The sequence below is a fragment of the Dermacentor variabilis genome, chromosome 3 (genome assembly GCF_050947875.1).
Source record: "Dermacentor variabilis isolate Ectoservices chromosome 3, ASM5094787v1, whole genome shotgun sequence".
Taxonomy (NCBI): domain Eukaryota; kingdom Metazoa; phylum Arthropoda; class Arachnida; order Ixodida; family Ixodidae; genus Dermacentor; species Dermacentor variabilis.
The window spans coordinates 211795321-211819794 of record NC_134570.1 but is presented as its reverse complement, the minus strand read 5'-3'; the positions used below and the strand labels follow the sequence as shown (position 1 = coordinate 211819794).

At 44.1% G+C, this 24474-nt stretch overlaps 1 non-coding gene across 1 annotated transcript; it reads right to left on the bottom strand.

Annotated features, from left to right (window-relative positions):
* Positions 1-21093: 21093 nt before the first annotated feature.
* LOC142576800 (U2 spliceosomal RNA) lies at positions 21094-21277 on the bottom strand. The gene has a single exon (XR_012826972.1). It is a non-coding gene; the product is annotated as a U2 spliceosomal RNA (small nuclear RNA).
* Positions 21278-24474: the final 3197 nt, after the last annotated feature.

The window sequence follows — 24474 nt, the reverse complement described above, 5'->3', positions numbered from 1 at the left end:
ATTCTATTTATCTTTCTGACCAAATAAACCTTTTACAATGAACGGGCCGAAGATTCACAAAAATAGAGAACGCGAAAACAAAAGGTGCGTGGTGAAACCGGCTTGAAATTCCCCCGGCAGCTTATTCATGGTTTCTGAATATTTTTTAACCTGATGTACTTCTCTCTTAACTGGTACAGAAGGGTTACATGACCTTGAAAACTAACAGGACAGGAAAGTTGGAAAAACGAGGCACTTCTTTTGTAGGAAAACGGCCCAAACACGCGAAAACAACTAATCCGTGACGACCCGCTCACGTGACAATGACCAAGTTGTGGCTCGAAATTCAAAACCAGGCATCTTTGTGTTAATTTTCTGCGCTAATACGCAACCTCTCACTATCAAATAGACACAGAAGACATTTTGGATGTACACCTTACAAGAGTAAATTTGTTTATTGTGTTTGTTTAGTGTCCTTGCGATTGCCCGACACGAATGCCTTAAATGCTTTCCGAATGCCTTAAATCATTTATTGTAAAAAATTGGGAGAACGCTTAAGCTTTGCCTTTAAGGGTGTAACGCAATAGCATTCAAAGAACCCTGACAGCTCCTCACGCTTCTGGGCAACTGGTAACGGTAATGTTTACCGGGAAACGCTGGCCACGAACGCTATGCACAAAGGCGGACTTTGTGGTACAAACACGGCCTCTTGCGTTCGGCCGCGATGGGCTGGAGGCGAGTGCCATCTGGAGGTGTTGCAAGGAACCGGGCAAGCCGCTCCCCGGCCCCCGAGACACCCGCGTGCCGGCTTGCGCAAATTGCAGTCGCCGCGCTTTGTCTGAAAATTGTGGAAACGCTGGAAAAGGGTTTCTTGGAGTTTTCGCGTAACAGAATGATGTTTTCTCGTATAGTCATATTACAATACGAGACCTATCATGTCTGTAGTTTGCATGCATGTCGTAGTTTACAATCTTTCCACGTATTCTAGCTTCAGTAAATTCCTTGCGTCACATGGATGGCCTGGGTATGGCATAGATGGACTGGCGAACGCCGACACCAATGTTTCTGCCACAAAAGCTCCTTAACAATATCGCATTAAAACAAGCTCCTCATAATAAGCCACATCGAGAAGGAAAAGTTCTCCGAGAGCAGCTATGCTCCGAAAGATGGCGACGCTTTTATAGAGCAGAACTGCTGGGTCATGGTTCGACATTTGACGCAAATGGTTGCTTGTCAACTGCGAGACCAGGTGATAAGACACTGTCAGGCGCGTCACTGATTGCAGAACGGCAGTTCATACGAGTTGCATTCTTCGACTGTGTCGGCTGTAAGGCATATCTGTTTGCATTAACGCCACAGTAAGCAATCGAGAATTGTTGAATAGAACGCTTGAGCATTAGATATAGGGCTGAAACTGTGTTCACTGAAATAAGTTTCATGACGCCGAAGCTTAAACACTATAGTACCTTTTCTGGAAAAATCAATGCGAGTAAATACTCCTCGCGGTGCATATTTTCAAAAATCGCATTTAAAGGGGTCCTCATAAGGCCTCATAGCAAATTTTGTTTATACACTGGAAATTTCATGGATCGAGACCTACCTCTCGTATTGAAATCAAACTGTCACTATCGACCCCGTGTGCTCCGATTCACGACCCGTGCATTCAGCAATCACTCAAGGTTCAGTGCTTGGGCCACTGTTCTTTTTATTATTCATAGATAACAACACCCTTGATATTCCGGTTACTATTGAGTTATTTGCAGACGACTGCATCCTTTATCAGTAAATACGCAGTCCATGCGACCATGCTCTCTTAAACACAGCTTTAATCAAAATATCTTCTTGGTGTGAAGTCTGGTCAACGAAAAGAAGACGGTGGCTATGAGCGTGACGCGTAAATGGTCTCCCTTAAAATACGATTATCTTATGAATGGCCAAAAACTATCTTTCGTTGATAATTACAAGTACTTGGGCGTTATACTTAGCGCAGACTTTCGGTGGAACAAGCATGTTGCCTACATCGAAAAGAAAGCTATGCAGAAATTTCTAAGAAGGTCTCTGCGCAAATCCACCCAAAAATTAAAACTAATTGCGCACAAAACGTACATTCGTCCAATCATCGAGTACTTTTTCGTTGTTTGGGATCCGCATAGCCAAGAAAACATTAAACAGCTTGAAATGACTCTAAGTAAAGCAATTAGATTTGTTTACAATCACTGCAGTTCCTTTACATCCCCCACCACACTTCTAAATAACACTTACCTGGATACATCGCAGACAAGAAGACAGCATGATAGTATGAAATACATTTTTTTTACTTTATCATGAGAAACTGCGCATAAACAAGGACACGTATATAGAATCCGTTAATCGGCGATCCATGCAATCCGAGCGCCCTAAGAAACTGAGGGAGTATTCTTGCAAGGCACGGGCTTTTAAACATTCATTTTCTCCATGCACCGTTACTGAATGGAAGGCTCTTTCTGCTGATACAGTAAATTGTACGGCTGTTGAGTCGTTCATGGCAAAGCTGCGGCAACAATCTACTTGATCTTACCTCGTCGTACATGCCCCCCCCCCCCTTCCCCTATCTGGCCTGGCTCAACGCACGCGCACTACGCTTCAATTTACGATTTGCAGTGCTTTTTCAGTGTCCTAAAATATTTGCTTGGCGTGATGTGTATCTTTCGGTGTTGGCAAGGAGTAATGTTTTACAAATTTATCTTGCTCTGATTATGGTATGTTCACTCGTTGCAGAGATGTTTTTCAAGCAATGTCTGTTGCCGTCATTCTGCCCTTGAATTGTAGAATTTCTAGCGTTCGAGTTTCTAGCGTTTGTTTCTTGTACCTGTGCATGAATCACGTTTTCCCTAGTACCTGCATTGGACTTGCTTTGGCAACTTTTCCTGTTGCTCTGCTAGAATTGTTTGTCTTTGTTTTGAAATCTGTTTTTTTTTATAACTTACTCCTGCCTATGTCCCATATGAGAGGACAGCAATACTCCTCAAATAAATAAATAAATTGTTACGTGTCCCCTAAGGAACGTTCTGCCGCAAAAGTTCTTCAAATCGGCTCATTAATACCCGAGATATAAATATTTGAGTGCCGCAAACAAATGATTTCGGGAGGCGAGTTCCACTGTCAAGTGAGACACTCTCTCCACTTGCCCCGGCTAGCCTCCGCGAGCGGGATGCGTTCTCTGCGTTCTCCCATGCCGTTCTCCATGAGGACCGCGTGATGCATACGTCACAGTCCCCGCCTTCATTTTTCTTCCTAAATTTTTGCGGTGCGGCGCACTTCCGCTGGCGGCGTCGCGCCCGAGGTGTTGTGATAGTCTCGTTTTGCGCAGCGGACGATTTCGTGCACTATGCACGAGCGCACCTGACTAGCGGTATAGGTCAGTGCTACACGAATACCGAAGGTGACACAAGCGGATCACAGAGCATGATTCCGCGCTGAAACACGGTAGAAAATGACATAGTTTCGATGTCTGCGCGCGCGACTGCACGACGTGCAAACAAGCAACCGAAACGAAAGTGCATCTCTCTTGCTGCGGTGTGAAGTAAACAAAACCCACGCAGGCCGTTGCTTTGTGTGCTGTATTATTTCTCTAAGCTCTAATTCATGTGTTCAAGCAACATATTACGCAAACAACAGATCTTGCCTTGAATAATTCTCGAAGTCACCGCGAGCGACGTCACAGTGCAAACACGTGTACATAGGTCATCTAGCATGTGTACGTCATCCTGCGGCTTCGAGCGCGGCAGCCGCGGGGAGAAGAAAAACAGCTTTCGGCTTTAATTTTCAAGTTTTTCCGCGGTTCGTGCTGATCTAATACTTCGCAGGTACGATTGTTATTGCGCAATGCATGCTCTGCGCTTGTCAGCTCAAAACGGCCAGACCTGGTTACGCACCCTCAGGCTCGGGTTCGTGAATGTGAAGAAAACATCAATTAATTGAAGCTTCTTATGCATGACTTGGCAGTAAAGGGGAAACCATGGAGAGCACTGTGTGACTCGGCGGCAACAATAGATCTAGTTTATCCATCGTATGTGTCACCATCCAACTACTCAGGCCAATGTGCATGGATCCGCCAGGTGGTGGAAGAACAGACCGTGTGCTTGCCAATCGCGACAGCGGTAATCGAGCGTCATTTCAGTAAGCTATCAACCCAAGCTCCCGTTTCAGGAAAGCTCTTTAAATGCTATCTGAAGTTGTACTCAAAAAGACCACATATGTTACTGAGAAAGAGGGGCATTATTTTAGATGACCGGGTTGTACAAGGTGCGAGAATTGGCACTTCAACTCACTTGCGGGAGTTACACTCTTGAGGGAACACCCGATAAGACTGTCGCGCAAACAGATGACGCGGTGGAGACCACCGCGATAACGAGACACTCGATACCGCCCAGCCAGAGAATTACTTTCGCGAGTCGCACAACGAGGAGGTCCTTGAGAAGGCTGTATTGCCTCCAGTCTCAAGCAGTTTGACTACACTCCCAACTGGGAATAAGGAAGAGTTGGCTGCTGAGCAGATGGAGGACTACCTGGTTTGTCTATGTGGAGGAGGAAGTAGCGCTCAAGAACTCCTGAAGAGGAATGAGCAGGAGTAGGAACTAAAGAAATCCCAGTTGTATGATCTCGGCGACATCATACCAGAGTTTGATGACTGGTTTTTCGACAGACGGGGATGAACTAATCTGAGTACGATATTGAGCTGACGTTCGAGGGGCTAGTGCAATCAAAGCGTTATTGATTCTCTCTTAAGCAGAAATAAATCCTTGACGGGGAAGGAAAACGAATGCTCGAATTATAAGTCATTAGGCCCAACGAGAGCAAATACGCTGCACCTATGAGGTTCGCTGAAGCTCCGGATAAAGACCCAAGGCTTGTAGAAAACTATCGTAAATTAAATGCTCTCGGCAAGGATGAAGCTTTTCCAGCTGCAAATCTTGAGGAGAGGGTTGAACAGGTCAGTTGAGCAACCTATGTGACCACGCTATACCTTACTCGAAAGAACCGTCAAGTACTGCTCATGGACCGAGTGAGCAGATACATGTCATTCGTCGCACCAACAGGCGGCTATCAAACGACAATGGCGAGCTGCGGACTCAAAAAGTCTCTCTCTTGTTTTTTCAAGCGTCATGGATAGGGTTCTAAAGGGTAGTGAAGCGTTTGTCGTGTCCAACTTAAACAACATCACACTCTTTTCTGATTCATGGGCAAACCATTCGGTGCATCTTAAAACGGTGCTCAGAGGTTTGCGTCAAGCTGGGCTCCCCGTCAAGGCCAAGAATTGTTGTATTGCATGGGCAACCGTGGACTACTTACGTCGCCACGTAGGTCAATTTTTAGGAAATCTAGTGAGTTTAAAATATCCACGATAGCCGACTATCTTCGACCGAAAACTAAAACGGACATGCGAAGATTTTAGGGTTCACAAGACATAATAGTCAATACATCCAGGATTAGTCAACTTTGGCTAGCCCCCTTACTGATGCTCTCCGCGGGGCAGAACCGACAAACTTATTTTGGGATAAAAAGAAGAAAGCTGCCTTCTTAAGCCTGAAGACCGTATTCATTAGCAGTCCGGTATCGCGAGCTCCCGATTTTGTCCTAGAATTCACAGTTCACCTGATGCGAGTGATAGAAAACAAGGTATCGCTCTATGCCAGAAGGATGACATAGGTAACCAACATCCCGCGCTCTGAGTCGAAAACTGAGCTCTTCTGAGATGGCGTACTGCGTATGGGAAAAAGAATGCGCTTGTATTGTGTGGGCCATTCAGAATTAGAAAGCTATACCGAGGCCGCCAAATTCACCGTAGAGACGGACCATTGTCTCCTGCCCTGGCTGCATACCGGGACACCGAAGAACAGTAGCCTAATGAGGCAAAGCCTCGCTCTACAGCAATACCATTACGACATCAAGTACAGTAAGTACAAATTAAATGGAAACGCGGATGCACTCAGTCGCTCTCTTTAAGCGGTCCAAGGTTTCTCTCCACCATTACACAAATTTCTACTTGACCTTTATTTGTTTGTGAGATTGTGTATAGATGTGTAACGTAGTACGAGAAAGATTGATCGTCATCGCTCTTTTTGCCTGGCTTGTTTAGAGAGGGCTGAGTGCTTGCTTGCGCACGTGCTTGAGTTTCAGAGACCACCCGAAGAATCTGGTCGGCGGCATACCTGACAATGGGGCAATCAACGACGATTTTCTGCAGAAGATTCATCTGCAGTAGATGAAGTCGTCTCTCCGTGCAGCAGCGGGGACTGCTACCCTCCGTGACTATTTTGCTGAGTAAGGGAGCTGTTACGATTGCTGTAGACAAGAGGCTGTCGGTGACGCGCAAGAGTAAAAAGCGAGAACCAGGCTAGAAAGATAGTCCCAGGACAGTTCACACGCGATGCTTTGTGCTTCTAGTTTTCCCGTAACAAGCTCCCCTCGTCAGAAAACAAGCGCGACGAAAGGAAGAAAGAGTTGCCACTCTAGTGGAAGCCGAGACGACGCGAACGACTCGGGGACGTTTTTCGGAAGAAAGCCGCCAAGATCCGATGCTTGTTCTCCGCTGAGGAGCAGGGGAGAAGAGCACTTGGGAGCAAAAGATGTCCTTCTCCCATTGCCATGGCTATACCCTCTTTGCGCCCGCTGAAACTAGGGGGGGGGGGTGTATTGTCGCCGATCCTACATTCCGTCTACAACAAAGCTCCTTCATTGGTTGTCTTCCTGGTGGGTGGTGAACTATGTGTCACTGGGATAAGGCGGCGCACTCACTCATGACGACACTCACTCACACTCACTCGCACTCATTTCAAAAGCGTGAGTACGAGTGCCAGTCAGTGTCAGGAGAGGTGAGCACGAGTGTGAGTGAGTGCCAGTGAGTGTGGGCGGAGGTGAGCGCGAGTGCAAGTGAGTGAGTGGAGGTAAGTGCGAGCGAGTGCCAGTGAGTGTGAACGGACGTAAAAGTGCGTGCGAGTGAGTGTAAGTGGAGGTGAGACAGAACGTGAGTGAGTCCAGGTCCTGGAAAAATTGAGATGAGTCAGTGTGAGTGAGTATTCTCCCACATTGCCGACCTATGGTGATTGGCGTTCAGAGCGTGTGTATGCATGGCAGCAGCGAGTTAGAGGAAAGGCGAAGCGAAATTCGTGTTCACACCATGGCGTCGAATAATAATAATAATAATAATAATAATAATAATAATAATAATAATAATAATAATAATAATAATAATAATAATAATAATAATAATTTTATTCGCATCATCACGAATGTGCACAATATGCTCCGGAATTCCCTGGGCGTCGCTACCTTAGCCTCTTGACAGATGTAATTATCCGTGACGTCCCTCACAAGCATTGCAGAAACTGCAGCTCTTCCCTTCCTACTAACCTGAGAATGCAGAGGGGACGTAGATATATCTGTATAGGGAGGAGAAGAGGCAGTTTCCATACAAGGAAGAGTGGGGGGAGGTTGACCTGAGTAGGCAAGGAAGCCCTACTACTATTCGCAAGTTGCATAGACTGTCACGTCACCCCGATTTTTTTTAAAGCGGCGATTTTTTTAGAGAAATATTATCGGAGTAACTGCAGCCGCCCGCGGGCGGCGGTAGCGCATCTTCTTACTTTCCTCGTGGCGGCCAGTACGCTTGATTATCTGTTTTTGCGCATCGTTTGAGCAAGGTTAAATTCAAAAGTAATTGTATGCGCCGCGTCGCTACGATGCTGCAACATAGATACGTCAAGTGAGCCCCCACTCGTTCTCCAAAGATGCGGCATATTAGAAAGAGCGGGTTGTCAAGCTGCGAATTTGCAAGCTGCTCGCGCCACCGAAGAAAGTGTGGAGTGCGAATTTCGTCGGCAGTGACTTTTTCTGGAGCCACGTAGCTAGAAAAACGAAATTTCTTTGCTTATGTGCGTGCTTGTGCTTGTTTTTCTACGGAAAATCGGTGCGTTATTAGAAAAACAGAGGTTGGGACAGTGTATTGCGGCAGCGCGAACGGCGTGGCTTTGATCTCGAGTACATGTAGTACGTCGGCGAGCGTCGGAAGTATTTGCCCAGGTTTCGCCAGCATCAAGCAGTAGTGTGTGGTTGCCGCGGTGTCGCGTTTCGCCAGAAACGTATTGTTTCGCTCTGGCTTCACTGCGTGCTTCGCCGCGCGGCCAAGGTCGAGTTGTTCACTTGTGGCTAGCGCAACGAGGACACACGAGTATTTAAGATAAAAACTGATATGTATGTAGCAATTTGTCGCAGCTCTAGATAAATGCTACTGTAGATCTACGCGAGCAGGCGCAGTAAGTCTTTGGCCTGTTTCACCAGCCGCAGCCCGCAGTGTGGTCGCCGTTGTTTCGTTCCGCCAGAGACACATGTGCTTACGTCCTGGGCTGCACGCCGTCCGTCAACGCGCTTCCCAGCTTTGCATGCTACAGCGGTCCTGTAAACAATATTTGTAGAACATAAAACACAGACAATGAATTCGGGACGTGAGCACAAAAAGATTCTGTCGTGAATCCTCGTTACTTGAACGGTAATGAAAGTGAACCAGCGAAAAATAAAACAACCGGCATGGCTTCGTATACATTTGCATGCTCTAGCATGGCAACGTACAAAGAAGACGTCTGAAAAATAAGTTGCGATAACCTTAGTGATATCTGTCCTTTAATTGTTGAATATAAATATCTGCTCATATGAACTCAATAACCGCGAAAGGAGCTCGAGAACATCGCTGAGCAGCAAAATTTCTATTTGTCGCAAAATGGCAGTGCGTGAAAGGTAGTCTTTACGGGCCGTCGCAATTAGCACGTAGAAAAAGAGAAAAGACAAGCTAACGTACCTTCATCAAACCTTCCTGGTCATAAATAAATCCCAGCCCGTGCGGCTTCAGCCGAATATGTGATGTCGACAGGCAAAGCCCCTGCACAGCGACAGGCGATGCTGTGCAGGTCTTCACACTGCAACAAATAATGCGCCTGGCATTCATGACTTCTTCGCCTTCAATTAGGCATCGTATCCGCGTTTCTGACGCGTCTACATTGCGCGTTATGTCACTTAGCGGCAGTCATTGTTACAAAAGGTAGATCCACCTTGAAGCGCCATTGCAAATATGAGCTGACACGAAGGGCGCACATGTGCTCAGGGGTTCCGATACCGGTTGTGGGCGCCATATTGAGTCGCCTTGCGCACTACCTATACGCGACTGAACTTTAAAAAAAATTTTGGGGTTTTACGTGCCAAAATCAATTTCTGATTATGAGGCACGCCGTAGTGGAGGACTCCGGAAATTTCGACCACCTGAGGTTCTTTAACGTGCACTTAAATCTACGTACACGGAGGTTTTCGCATTTCGCCCCCATAGAAATGCGGCCGCCATGGCCGGAATTTGATCCCGCGACCTCGTGCCCAGCAGGCTAACACCATAGCCACTGAGCAACCATGGCGGGTACGATTGAACTTGCGAATACGACAGCTGTTGCGGAGAAACTGCATAAGCTTAAGTTCAAGGTACGGTATAGTACGTTGCTGCTGTTTCTGAAAAATGAACACCATGGAAATATGTCAAGTGGACAAACTATGCAGGGCGTGCAGAAGCAGAGCCGCATTAAAGCGCACTGCAGGTTCCAGGCGACACTACACAAGCGGTGGACCTTCAAATCAACACTTCTGTGCCCGCCGCGGTAGCTTTTGCAGCCATCTGACATTGCAAGAGGTCTTGGATTTGATCTCAACCGCGGCAGCCACGTTTAGACGCGGGCGAAATAGAAAATGCACGTGCACTTAGATTTTGGGAAACGTTAAAGAACATCACGGCATCAAAATTAATCGAGTGTCCGCCGCTACGGCGTGCACCATAATTCGATTGCAGTTTGGACACGTACATCGCCATAATCGAATTAAAGTTTAATACTTCTACCGCGGTGCCATGTGAGGCAGTGACAATGCTCAACTATCTCAGAGGTTGTGAAATATGGCGCACAACAATGCCTCAAGCAAAGACCTCGCCATGTCGGTTCTGTGTACTACGCAGACAAACAGCAGTGGTGCACGCAAGGTGACGTTCAACATGAACTCACCGCTCTCGTGTTAGACTAAACGTTCAGGAAATTAAGCTTGACGCGACAACATCACCGCTAATTATCGCCACTCAAAGCATGCAGCACGGAAAGCTTCGCTTACATTGACTCCCACAGTGCGTGGGACCTGCATATTTTTCTAGAGCGCAGCTCTTAGGCGCCGGTTCCTGCGTTGACCATCGGCGGTTTTGTACCTCGTAACTGAGCAAACGTGGAGCGCAGCGTTAGATCAAACAACGCTCGAGGATAAAAGTGGATGAGGAGTGGAGCAGAGACGGTCTGCGCATGCGCTGAGTTGCCGCAACAGTATCTGCAGCCGCGTGGGTGATGTCATGCGCACTTCCGAACGGAGCGCTGGGTGGGGAGGGCATACGGTTCAACGCAGGGTCAGCTGCTGAGGTCAGTCCCCACTGTGTAAGACGGGGCTTACTGCTACTGCAATATGCGATGGCGATCGGCTACGGGTAAGGCTCGATGTGACGCTCCTTTAGGTGCTGTCGCCACTGACACTTGTGGCACGATTTAGCTGCGACGAAGGGCCGTTCTCGTCGTTGATGGACCCAAAGCGTGTGAAGAAAAGCGTAGTGTGAAGAAAAGCGTAGACGGGCTGTTAGGCGACTATGGCTACGATGTGGCGTCTGAGTGGTGCGCGTCGTCTGTATGAAAAAGAAAAGCGCTCATTGGCGGCTGCTGTTAATCGCGCCAGTGCGACATCCACGCACTGTCTCTCGCAATCTGCTGATTAGCGAGGCATTCGCGTGAAACATCACTCCGTTTTGAACGTGCCTCACGAGACAGTTCGTTCAGGCCAGCTACTCTACTCACAGCATTTTCTTCAAACATATAAACTGTGAACCTATATTATAGAATAATATTATAGAAAATATTGACGCACGGAATAAAAACACGTATACAGCTGCGTTCAAATTTCCAATTAGGGAGTAGCGTAATCATCGGTGAATTTTGTCGAATTGTACTCTTTCACCGATAGCTTTAACTAAAACCTGTATTTTCCCTGAAATAGCATGTACTGTGTGTTTCCTACTTATTGTAACGTCTTTAGTATAAATTGAAATAATTTCTCCTGGAAACAGCAAGACGGATGTGTCCTTATCCCTCCTGATGATAGCCTGGTGGAATGAGTCAATCTCTTGGATCTTGAGTGCGCTCATGATGTTGTTTGGATATACATGGTGCTTTTCAGGTACAGAATGGTTGTTCCTTGATACATCATATGCAGCACCTGACGATACTTATGCATCGTTTGGTCTTATTCCAGAATCAATTCAAATAGTTGTAATGAAGTAACCACAAAACGGTAATTATTTGAGATTTATAGTGCCCGGAATTTCATTGAATAATAATATTTTGCGCCAGAATTCCTTTCACTTTTTTCAAAACTGTCACTCCTTGTTTGACTTTATCGCTTTAAATTTAGAGCCGCAGCAAACTTCAAGAATAAATGTTGTGGCAACGCTGTAGATGTGTGTCTTATCATCCTTGATATTATTTTCGTCATGCATAGCAATGTTCGTCTGGTGGTGCCAGGCAAGTTCCACTCTGGTCTAACTGGTTCTTTAACTCTGGCAGCACACAAACGCAGCACCCGTTTGGATAACAACATGAAGCGCAGCTTCAACCTTTTCCTTGAAGGCTACGTTGGCGTGTACCATTACCCTCAAAACAGTGAGTCGCTGTTCGTATCTACAACAGCTGACTTTAGTGAACAGGTTATTTTGTTTATGAAAGTAATTAAATATTGCATGCGCATATTCATACGTACAAAAATGCAGAGGAAGTCAAAGTTCCCGCATTCGTTTAAAAATATAAAAACGACAATACAACTGAAAAACCAGGATCACAAAAAGCGAGGCAAGGACGCCTTGAATAACTGAAAATTTCAATGTCGGTGTCGTCGCTGCCTTTTTGGATTTTAATAGAGCAGTAATCACTGTGACCACATTAAACCCATTGATACCAGCTTGAAACGTAATTAGAAATACTTCTGGAGCTATGTGCGCTCTTACTCTTCTAATAAGAACGCCGAAGATGTGTCTTGCCGTTGAAAATGGTGGTGCTGCCTCAAATACTGCTGATGCCTTTAATTCTTTATTAATTTATTAATTAAATTATTTTTTTGAGTTGCCCTAAGGGCCCGTTAGGGCATTACATAGGGGGAGATGGAAAAGTTCATGCATGAGTGAAATCTGTACATTGTAAATATATGAAGGCATCAGGAACCATAAAAAACATCTAGCAGAAGCAAACAAAAAAAGAAAAGAAAGAAAGAAAGAAAAGCGTAACGAAGTTTACACAATGTTTAATAGCGTGAAACACGCATAAGAACCTAAAATGCGACGCAAACAATCAGTACCCATCAGAACACGAGTTTAAGGATACGATCGAATAATGATTTAGGTAAACAGCCTACACAGATACATATAAGATGAAACGGAATGAATTTTATACAATGCCAAGCACTTGAAAACACTGTTTAAGTAAATATTCAAGGAAATGTGGGTTCGGACAGGTTCACACACTCTAAAAAGGTTAGCAGTGCTGCATGAAATGATGATGATTCCGTAAGCGAGACAATGTTTGCAGGTAGCGAGTTCCATTCGGCAATAGATAAAACTAGAGGTGAATTTTGATAAGCGTTAGTCCTGGCAAATATAGGTTTTACTTTATGAACATGGTCTGTGCGGGTACAGATATGGGGAGCGGGAAGAATATGGGCTCGAGCGAATGCAATGTTGCTGTGGTAAAGGCTATGGAAGAAGGTCAACCGTGATAATTTCCTGTGCATGTCAAGTGAAGGGAGATTGAGTAATTTCTTTAAGGCGGATGCACATTGATATCGAAAGTATGAAGTTAAGATGAACCGCGCAGCTTTATTTTGAACTGATTCGAGTAGGTTCGCGAGTGATGGGGGTGCCAAATTATTGACGCATATTCTGAAGAAGGCCTGATAAGAGAACTGTATGCGCGAAGTCTGGTATCTGTGTTAGCAAGGTGTAAGTGACGTTTCAGGTAACCAAGTTTCTTGCATGCTTTTGTGGTGATGTGTTTAATGTGAGCATTTAAGCTTAAATTGGAGGTAAAGAGGACGCCTAAGTACTTGATTGAAGATACTGAGTCAACAGTAATACCGCGTATTGTATATTGGTCAGAGGTAGCTCGAGTTATCGAAGCAAATTTTACGTGTTTAGTTTTGGCTATGTTAATTTTCATCTGCCATGTGTCACACCAGTCAGTTAGTTTTGTTAAATCAGACTGCAGCACAAAGATGTCGGCAGGGCAGCTTATTTCATTATACAAGACGCAGTCATCTGCGAAGAGACGTATTTGTGAGGTAATATTAGTTGCGGTGTCATTTATGTATATTAAAAATAGCCGTGGCCCAAGGACGGATCCTTGAGGAACTCCCGAAGTGACGTGAGTGCGGTTAGAAAAGCAGTTGTTGAGACTGATTACTTGAAATCTGTTCGTTAAGAACTCCTCAATCCATCGCGTCGTGTTGTACTCAAGGTGTAGGTTTCTAACTTTCAGTTTTAGTCGATTATGAGGTACTCGGTCGAAAGCTTTAGAAAAGTCAATAAAAATGGCGTCTGTGGTAATCAATCTGGGCAAAGAAATGTGAATATCTGTTACAAGTTCATAGAGTTGCGTCTGACATGAGCGATTTTGGAGAAAGCCATGTCGTTTATTGAGGAGCAGGTTATTATCGTTAAGATAGGCTAGAATATGAGAGTATAGGATGTGTTCTAGTAATGTGCAGCAGATAGATGTCAGTGATATAAGTCTGTAATTATTAGGGTCTGCTGTATCACCAGATTTGAATACCGGTATCACTAATGCTGATTTCCAATCTCTCGGTAGGCACCCTGTATCGAGTGATTGCTGAAATATTAGAGATAACAAAACTGAAGAGTAGTGCGAGGTTAATTTTAGAAATTTAGCACTTATACCGTCAGGACCTGGGCTGTTTTTATGAGGGAGCCTGTCAATGACACGAGAGACACCATGTTCCGTTATTATGATGGATGAAAAGGGGAATCGGATAGATGGTTGTTCAAGTATGTGAGTGTTATCAAGTGGCAGTTCTTTAGTAAAAACTGCAGAGAAGCATTTGTTAAATAGCTAAGAGCTATCTTTCGTGTAAAGCACTGCTCCGTTTTCGGAAAGTAGTAAGGGAGCAGTGTGATTTGCTTTTTGGTTAACTACTTGCCAAACATTTTTCGGATCAGTTTTTGTCATATTAAGAAGGGTGCAATTAAAAAACTTGTGTTTAGCTTCGACAATTGTAGTTTCTGTATGGCGCGCTATGGTTTTGTAATTTTGCCAGTCTTCTGGAGCATTTGTTCGGACAGCTTTTCTGAGCGCTCTTTTTTTCTTGTTTATACACTTCTTCACTTCGCGGTTAAACCACGGATCATTCTGCCTTGAGCTGATGGTGATTCTTGGTATGCATGTAGTTTCAACTTCTTTGAGTTTATCGCGGAACAAGGTCCAGTTATCATCCACCGTTCTGTTTTGAAAATTGTGTGCAAAGTCTGCCATAAATGAGGCTAACATATTTTTTTTTATTCAGCATTGATTTAGACACAGTGAAGGTCTTGGATGGCAAGGCTAAAGGCAGTACATTGTCTGCCTGACTAAGGCCCTGTCACCCATACATTGCTCAACAGTGCGGTAGCATATAACATACAGATAGTATACACACATATCAATAGCGTGGATTAGACATACATAGCATACATTGCAAACATACGTGCATTAAATTCAACAATCACTATACAACTTTCCAAGTAGAGATAGTTTAGGATCAACAGAGTAATATGAACACGAAAAAAACTTTATATATTTACAAGCACAAAATGAAACGCACTTAAAATAATTGTACGTAAAACACACAAAAATCAATTAGCACAATGTCAATCAGAAAGGGAAAGCAAATATTTTTTCATGGCACTTTTAAAGCAGTTTAATGATCTGAAGTTCTGCGCTATAGTGATCGGGCTAGGATGTGCATTTATGAAGGATGGGACTAAGTATGCTAGTTGTTTTCTACCGTAGTTCGTCGTGCAAAATGGAACTCTAATATGGTCATGCCTGAAATTGTATTGGGTGTAGCTTGAGAGGTGGTTTTGATAAAGAATGAGCGAATTTTTCACGAGTTCGCCTCGTATGTATATAGCGAGCTTAAGTTCGTACAGTTGATTAATTTTTAAAAGTGCATGCTTTGTGAAAAAAGGTGCCGTGTGATCGCGGGGTCCAAGGTTCTCAACACAGCGAACTGCTTGTTTTTGGAGACATATCAATAGATCCAAGTTTGATTGGAATGTAGTCCCCCATACCAACAGGCAATAACTAAGATGAGACTGAATTAAAGCATAATACAGACGGCGTTTCAACCAATTCGGAACAAGGTATCTAATTTTACACAATATGCCTATTGACCTACAAATGCTGGAATGAATCTTCGTTACATGAGGTGCAAAACTCAGGTTCTCATCAAAAAGCACACCTAAAAATTTAAAAGCTGAAGTCCGCTCGATTACACAACTATTGAACTTTACACAAAAAGCACAGTCATCAGGCCTATTTCTAGGCTTAAAAACCACATATTTTGTTTTATTGACGTTGAACTGCAGGCGGTTTGCTGATAACCAAACTAAAAGTTGATCTAACCAATTATTAGCTGTAATTTCTAGCACTCGTAGACTGTCACCTGAGAAAAACAAACTTGTGTCGTCAGCATACAAGACTATGTCTGGAGTAAGCGGTATGTTTACAATATCGTTTACGTATAGAATAAAGAACAGGAGACCCAAAATTGACCCTTGAGGGACACCGAGTGCAATTTCTTTCTTGTGTGAACAAAACCCATTATAACACGTGTATTGTTGTCTGGTAGTGAAGTAATCTTGAATCAGTTTCAGGGCCACTCCGCGAACTCCGTAGTATGACAGTTTATTAAATATGATAGTGTGTTCAATGGAGTCGAAAGCTTTTCTAATATCCAGGAAAAGACCAACCGTATATAGTTTGTTCTCGATGTTACTAAGGAGTTTTTCTTTGATCTTAACAAGTGCCATTTCAGTAGATCTGTGTTCACGGAAGCCAAACTGTTGGTCCACAAGGGCGTGGTTTTTATCTAGAAATTTAGTTAGTCTGCACTTTACGAGTCCTTCCAACACTTTTGAGAGAAGAGGTAGTATGGATATTGGTCTATAATTATTTAAATCAGCGACAGAGCCTCCCTTATGCAATACAATCACTTTGGCAATTTTCATAGAATCGGGGAAAATACCATTCACGAAAGCACTGTTACAGATATGGCATAATGGAGCCGAGACAACATCAGCAACAGATATGATTGGTCCTGCTTTTATGTCATCAGTCCCTGCTGCAGTATCTTTTTTTAAAGCCTTAAGAACGGAATACACTTCCGTTTCAGTGCAGGGTGATAGGAAGATAGAATTGGAAGTCTCGTGGTTTAGAAATCTTTCAGGTGGCAGTAATAAACCACTAGAGTGGGATGACCCACCACCAAGTAAAAAATGATCGTTGAATTTATTGGCCAAGGAAGTTTCACTGTATTCAGTGTCACCAAACGTTAGAGTATTCGCGTTTGTGTTATACTGGGTTCCTTTTAACCTGCGAACTGCATTCCATAATTTCTTTGGATTGTTTGATACCGTAGAAAACATATGTTCGTAATATCTGTTTCTAGCTTTTTTGAGGTCTGAAGTCAACTTGTTTCTTATTTTCTTGTATTCATTTAGTATCGGAAGATCCCTGTACCGAATAAATGTATCAAATAATTTGTCACGTTTCTGCATTCTTTTATACATCTCTCGAGTTACCCACGGCTTCCTAGCTTTCTTGTAGGTCTTTATTTGTTGTAGTAGGAAAGCAGCATCATAACACGATTTTATTATCTGAATAAACGTATCATACGAAACATTCGGATCATTTTCGCTATACACTGTAGACCAGTCTGTATTCTCTATCATGGAGCGAAAGGAACTCATATTCTCATCGCTAAAGTGGCGACAGAAGGAAAGTTGACTTCGAAAACACCTTTTGTTTTCATGTCGTGGCAAAAAACAAAATACTGGCAAATGATCACTTAAATCAGAGGTGAGAATTCCCGAAAAAAACATCATTTGGATCGTGGTTCGTTATACATATATCAATTAATGATTCAGAATCTGGCGTTATTCTGGTTGGCGAACAAATTGTGTTAGTGCAATTATAAGAGTGCAGTACGTCAATGAATTGTTGAGTGTGAGCAGTAGGTGATAATAAGTTAATGTTCATATCGCCAACCAAAACAACCGGGAAACTCAGATCAGAAGCATATTCCAATATTTTGGTAATGAATTCAATGAAATCATCAAGATCACCTGAAGGAGGACGGTACACTGATGCAATAAAATATTTACAACATTTTACAGCAATACACTCATAGGAATCAGTAACGCACGAGAATTCGCACAGCAGGTAGTAGGACAGATCGTTTTTCAAATAAAGTGAAGTACCTCCACCACGGCGGTGTTTACGATAAACACCTTCACATTTATAACCATCAAACTGAACAATATCATCCGCGCTTGTGAACCACGTCTCAGTAAAAGCTAGGACTTCGAATTTATGTTCTAAAGATTCCAAATAAGTTTCCGTTTCAATATATTTATTTTTCAGGCTCCTAGCATTTAAATGAAAGATAGATAGCTTGTTATCTTTAAAAAAAAATGAAGCATTTACGGCAGATGTAAATAAAGAACTGTCATAGTAAGCTGATGCGCATGTACCCGCCATGAGAAAAAGTAATCTGTAACGCCCAGAAGGCACGAGAAAGTCAGCGTATCAGAGATAAATCAGCTTCGCATGCAATACGGATTGCGCGCTCGCCCTGAGCCCTGCGCACGAACAGTTTGCCGTCCCTATGCCAAGCGAATTGGTAATGCTTCTCCTGACATCGTAGCTTCATTTCCCACAGAAGCTTCTTGTTTTCTGGCGTCAGATTATCAAGGAAGTAAACATTCGATTTCCTTGCTTTCAAATCATTCTTTTTTGTCATCCATTCATCCCGCATGACACGGAATACAAAACGGACGAGTACTACAGGTTTTTTGCCTGGTTTGGGTGGAAGCCTATGCATACGTTCAACATCTGCTCGAGACAGTTCGGCAAGTTGCAGTGTTTTCGCTAAGTTGTTTACTTTGTCAAGCAGTACTTCATTGTCACTGTGCGGAATACCATGAATTTCCAGATTGTGGTGCCTGCTATACTGCTCAATTTGGTTAACTTGCTGTCGCAGTTTAGAGATTTCTTCTTTACCATTGTTTACCTCAGCTTCTTCGACCTTCTTTTTCAAAGCAGCTATCTCTGAAGAATGTGTTTTCATTGTAGCCAGCACTTGATCATACGCATCCGAGAAATGCTGCACAGTTTGCTCTAATTTGCCTACTGTGTGCTTCAGCAGCATGAGTTCTTCAACTTTATTCATAATGGCCGGTAGTTGCATCAACTGCTTGTTAATTTCAGACAACATCCGTTCAGCTCCTGAAGCTTGCTCGTGTTTCTCTTTTCGCACGTCAGTGGCAATTCGAGCTGCTAATACAACACACGTCTGACATTTCCAATTATTCTTTGTCACGTCATCTTGTGCTTTTACGCCTGAGCATGCGCCGAGGTGGTAACCAAAGCCGCATTCTGTGCACATAGGGTACGGGCCTGATTCTGGAAGGGTGTCATTGCAGACTAGACAAAGTACAGACACAGGCATTTCTAATAAAAAAAAGTGCAGCAGAGTAACATTAGAAGCAGCAGTGGTGGTGGCAAGGATCAAGCAATACTTCTACTAAAAGGTACAGTTTGCACCAGCACCAACCTGCAAGTATCGAAGAACTTGGTTATGCTTCCTGCGATGCCGTTCGCCACCACCACCGCAGAGCAAATGCACCGATGCCAGCGAAGCCTTGTTCTTTTAAGTAGCTCGATGACGTCACTGCTGGATGTAATCGTGGGAGGATTCCTCTGTCAGCGCCGGTGCCACGTGGGCGATGTTTCCACGGAAGGATAGCCGCAACTGCAAGTATCGAAGAACTTGGTTATGCTTTCTGCGATGCCGTTCGCCACCACCACCGCAGAGCAAATCAATCATTCTGCCAGTGTCGGCGCGTGCGTAGTTGAGAATGTATTTTTTCGCTGTATATTTCTTGGCAGGATTCAATGAAAAGGAACATTCCACCACCCTGTAATCACTCAATGGTTCTAGCACATGTGTCGCAGCAAGGTCTGGATGATTTGTTAAAATGATATCTAGTATGTGTTCACCCCGAGTTGGTTCGCGCACGACTTGAGTTAAGTGATGAAAATACAAGGTTTGTAGAAAATGAAGACACTCAGATCTGTTGCCATTTTCCTTTAAGGAAGAGGTTGACCACTCGATACCTGGGTAATTAAAGTCACCCCCTAATATTAGTATGCATTTTGGGAACTGGGATAAGACTGGAATGACCTTTTCTATCCTCTATTGTGAGTAAAAGATGCTTCTTCATCAAGTAACCTTCCTTCCAGTCTGGTGTGATGTGTGCTCTATCATTCAATGAATACCTTGCTTTGAAGTGTCTGAAGCACCTAGAACATTTGCTTTCTTGTGGTGATTTGGGCCGCGGTTCTTAAGAGATAATAAAGTATACTTGTCTATGTTCTAACAAACATCTTCAACAGTTCCCTAAAATCTAGTACGATTTCTTGAGCTCGCAAGTGGCACAGACAGGGCGCGTACATAAATAAGGGGCTTAAAGTTCAGTCAATAACTGCCATCCGCTGCGTCTAATATGTTTTAATCTGGTGGATTTCTGCTTTCTGCTAATGCAAAAGTCATTCTAAAAGATTAACAGCACGGCTTTTTATCAGGCACTCCACAACAACGAACTTGGCAACATTTAGGACCAGCGCTTTCATTGTATTACGTAGTCACCCTTTAGATGCCCACAGTCGTATTTGGACGCCTTCTACTTTGGCCTAAATAATGTCTGTGATATATTTTGCCAGGAGCTCCTCATTACGAATCTAACGCAAATAGACGTACCTCCTTCTTTCACTGCCTTGCTATCTAATTGCCAAATTAACAGAACGTGATTTGTTGGCATTATTTGAAAGAGTTCTGGTAGCTATGAGGTCACTATTAAAGTACCTAAAGGATACGTTCTCTGCCCTCGTCTCTTCCTCCTGGTTATCGATAACATTTCGTCAGCCATTCATTGCTCTTCATCCCTTCGATATGCCGATGACTTGGAGCTATTGATGACTGTCAACAGTGGATGACTGAAAACGGTCGCATCCATAAAGAGTTTCCGTGACAGTCCATGCAAAACAGGGAAATATGTGCAGCCTCATTTTTCCGAGATACAGGCGGCTACAAAATGCCATAAATTTTCAGCTACAAATGCAGGCGAATTAAGCAAAGAGCCACTCTGTAGAAGATGCAATAAATCGTCCAGTAAAATGTCCAGTAAAATCGTAAATTGTAACTTAAGGCGTAGGTAACTAATGGATTAGGTCGTCCAGTTCCACACCATGTAGGAATTGGATGACAGCACAAGCGGCGCACAGATATAAGACTTTGTAACATAGAAAGTCTTGAAGGCACGGCTTCTAGAGAGGAAGGCCGATGTACTTGTTTCGACACAACGAATTGGTTTACAGAATAATTGCCAGTCCTCTTGCTGAGTGACACCGAGAACGTCTATCCGTTTTGTACGACGCAAATTGGCGCAAACCGTCTTATATCCTGGATTTTAGATCAATTTCTTGTAGGTCCAGGGCACATGGTCTGTGTTCTATAAGTATTTGCTCTATGTCAGCTAAATGCTTTACGAGTACCCCGAATTTCCAGTAAATTGTGCAACTAGAAACCATGACTATTATTTATATGAGACGGAGAAAGTAGGATGTAGTCCCAAATTTACTTGTACAGCGAAGCTGTATATGGCTAGTTTTCAGCGGGTCGAAATCCATAGACCAAAATTCGTGGACCAGTCCCGAAGATATTGCAATACCGCGCCAACCCGCGGTGGAGTTGAAGCAGACTTCAAGCGCACCGCCTACTTGCAAAAAGAAGTTTAATACCTTGTGACCAAATACCACCTGTATCAGATATTAAGACGATAAGAACAGATCATAGACTTTAAGCAGCATCATCCATGTATAAGTTCGCACCGCCCTCCTTTTGTCGTCTTTCCAATCGCTTCCATATATCGTTTCTTTTCCTTCCGCTCTCCCGTGGTGGCGGTCCCGTCGAAACTTCACGCGCGTCTAGTTTCCTCCGGCTTCTCAGGGCGACGCTCCTGTCGTCTAGACGACTGTATATAAAAATCACGGTAGGTAAGTCCGTAACTATGCTCAATATTGTATATCTACTCTGCGTCGTATGCTAACGAGCTGCGCTGGTCATCCACCTTTTTTTAAAGAGGTGTATGGTAGCGCGATTAAAATACGGGACAAAAGACGACACACGGGGACGCACACAGCGCTCTGTGTGTCCCCGTGTGTTCTGTTGTCCCGTCTTTTAATCGCGCTACCAGACACCCCTTCAAGATACATTACATACAAGCCCACATTGCAACCCTCGTGACCTTATTTTTTTTTCAATGTTGTCCTTATCAATGTGGGCTTTTTTGCATTTGTCGTCTTTAGAGAGCTGCGGTGTTCCATTGAGTTGACTGGAGCCAACATACTTGCCCCCAGCCGCGGCTGTACCAGCGCACGTGTTCATGGCACCCTCTGAATTAAAACCTGGACACTGGCGCGAAAAAATTTTCTTGGTCACTTGTGGACCTTTCTGGCTTTTGCGGTGAGGTGGCCGTGAGCGTCTGCCTTTGGGAGGGGGGGAGGGCAGGAGGTGTGTTGTCAGTACCCAATCGAGAGGTTGACGGAGTTACCAGAGCTACACTTGGTGCTACCCCTGATGCGCCACGTAGGCGCAAGAAGGGTTTGAAAAGTGGGGCAATTGAGACGCATGCCTGTGTGCTTCATTATCACATTCACCTTTACGGAAATCATTGCAGTCTGAGTCGTGCAGACTTGACAGGGGCCAAAATATGATGGATCATTTCCATCACAGTTAAGGCCGTGGTTTTCATTTTCACAGTTATCTGAGAGGAGATCAGTTTGGCCATATTTGGTACAGACAGCTTTGTTGCGGCAAGCCTGCGAACCATGTAAACATTTGTGAAAGGAGAAGCAACGCCGAGGGTTGCGAATGCACGGTCACTCTCTCCACGCTATAAATGAAGCAATTATAGGCTCGGAGAGATTTTCTAACCTATATATGAGGATGTGGTGTTTGGTAGCGACCTCTTTGTTATTTCTTCACATGTTTATTTTCTTTAGAGCAGTGACGTTCTGCTGTTCAACACCTACAAGGATCTCTTCCTTGCTCGTCTTCATAAGCTATTCACTAGAGATACCCCGGCGTAGAATCATCAATCATATGTGAGGTATGCGTAAAATTTGCGTTTAATGTATACTTTCGTTTGTGAAGACTTTTGCATCGGTTGTCGTCAAACACTTGCACAGGTTCCCCAGCAGGGGCCGCTGCTTTAGCCTTGTACTTTATCCATCGCTTTGAATGCCTTACATCACTCTCAGTGCTTCGCCCAAAGGGCGCAACATTGCGATGTATAGCAATGTTTAGCGTTGGGCATGAACTTCTCGGATTGTGTTCTCGATATATGAAGTGCGAGACGCTGGTCCGACGAATGACGCTGCGCAACTCCGGCTGGCTGAAAAAAACACCGGCTACTATGTTCCTCACAACAAAGGCGCGATAACAAGCGCAGCCTGAGACATTGGAGGATTCACGCCTTGATAGTGCACGAGATGAAACTAACGGGAAACTGTCGGCGTTAGTCAGCAGTTATTTCAGCATTCCAGTTACTTATTGATCTATTTGTGTAGTTATTTAGGATACCCCACTGACCCCGCAAGTTGGGTTATAACAAGATAAAGATAATTCCACGTTTACTGCCCGTTCCGCAGTTCCACCCGTAATTTTGATATTTAATCCTATCGCTGCCTGCCGAAAACTGAGATATTTGTTAATATTTAAAGTTCTAAGTCAAGCAGTAATAATTCGCAGACATGTTGAAGGTCACTGAATATACAAACTTGTTGCTTTCGAATGTAGCTCAACCTGCCTAAAAGTGTTTGAATGCGTTAACATTAGTAGTGTCCACGTGGAAAAATTGTATGTGCGGGACGTCTCGGAAGCCGCCCACGTGATAAAGGTTCTTATGCATACAGGGTGAGCCATGTTACTCGAGTCGAATATTAAAAATATGCAATGCCAGGTAGCTGAACAGAACCAAGGTAACGTCGTTTGCCGTCGCTTGGAGATATTCAGATCATTTTTTTCATTTCGCCTAATTAGATAATTAGTGTAACTAAATTAGAAGACACGTCCTATATTGAGTGAGCTCCTGAAGACTGCATTGCAGTCAGCGCGGCTTCAATCATGCATCAGGCACCCCAATGAGGTGGGACGTAATGGTAATGCATTTCTTTTGCATTTATCGCTAAATTTCCGGACTTTTCTCAATTACTTTCATTTCACTCAAATTAAACACTTCAAAATTTCAATAAAATAAGTCATTCCCGCCTTGCTTTCCTGGGTTTTATTATCAGTTCGCTTCAAATTATGCTGAAATAATTGTCATCAGTAAGTCACTATCGTTTTCTTTCGATCCTCTTCCCGAGTGAATGTTATCCTACCGGGCTCAGCCTGGTTAACGTACCTGCTTTTCCCTATGTGTACACATTCTTTCTCATTTATATCTCGCGCCACTTCCTTCTTGGTGATTCCCGTGTAGTGGGCAAGCGTCATTATTTCCGAAGAAGAATAGCTTCCGTTTCTCGTGCTGCGAAGGTTCGTTAAGCTAGGAACAACCAGGCTCCGAAGTCGATTATTTTGTCGAGTAGACCACGCTGATTTCCCCTCGGCTGGTGGAGTTTTCAGACTTATTGTGAAGGTACGTAATTGTGGTGCCATAGAATTGTACTTAGTAGATCATCGCATTGCGTTTTTGCTTCAAGCGTTCCTTTGTAGGAGCAGCCCTTGTTAATAACAGTCGCCGCAGATTTCGTTGCCAATATACAGCTACTTGAATATATCGTGGTGATAGCAAGCAGACTGACACTGGAGGCGCGCTCGAACCGTTGCCGCCGCCGCAATGCGGTTGTCGTTGTCGATAGCGCATGTATTGTATGGCCCGCGCAGCGAAGTTTGGAAGGTCTTCAATGACGCGAGAGACGCGCAGTGCGTTTCGATGTGAAAGCGATGCTAGCTTTTGCTGGCCTGAGCGATGTGCGCGCTCCCAGCGTTACTGCAATGCAGCCGCGTGCGTAC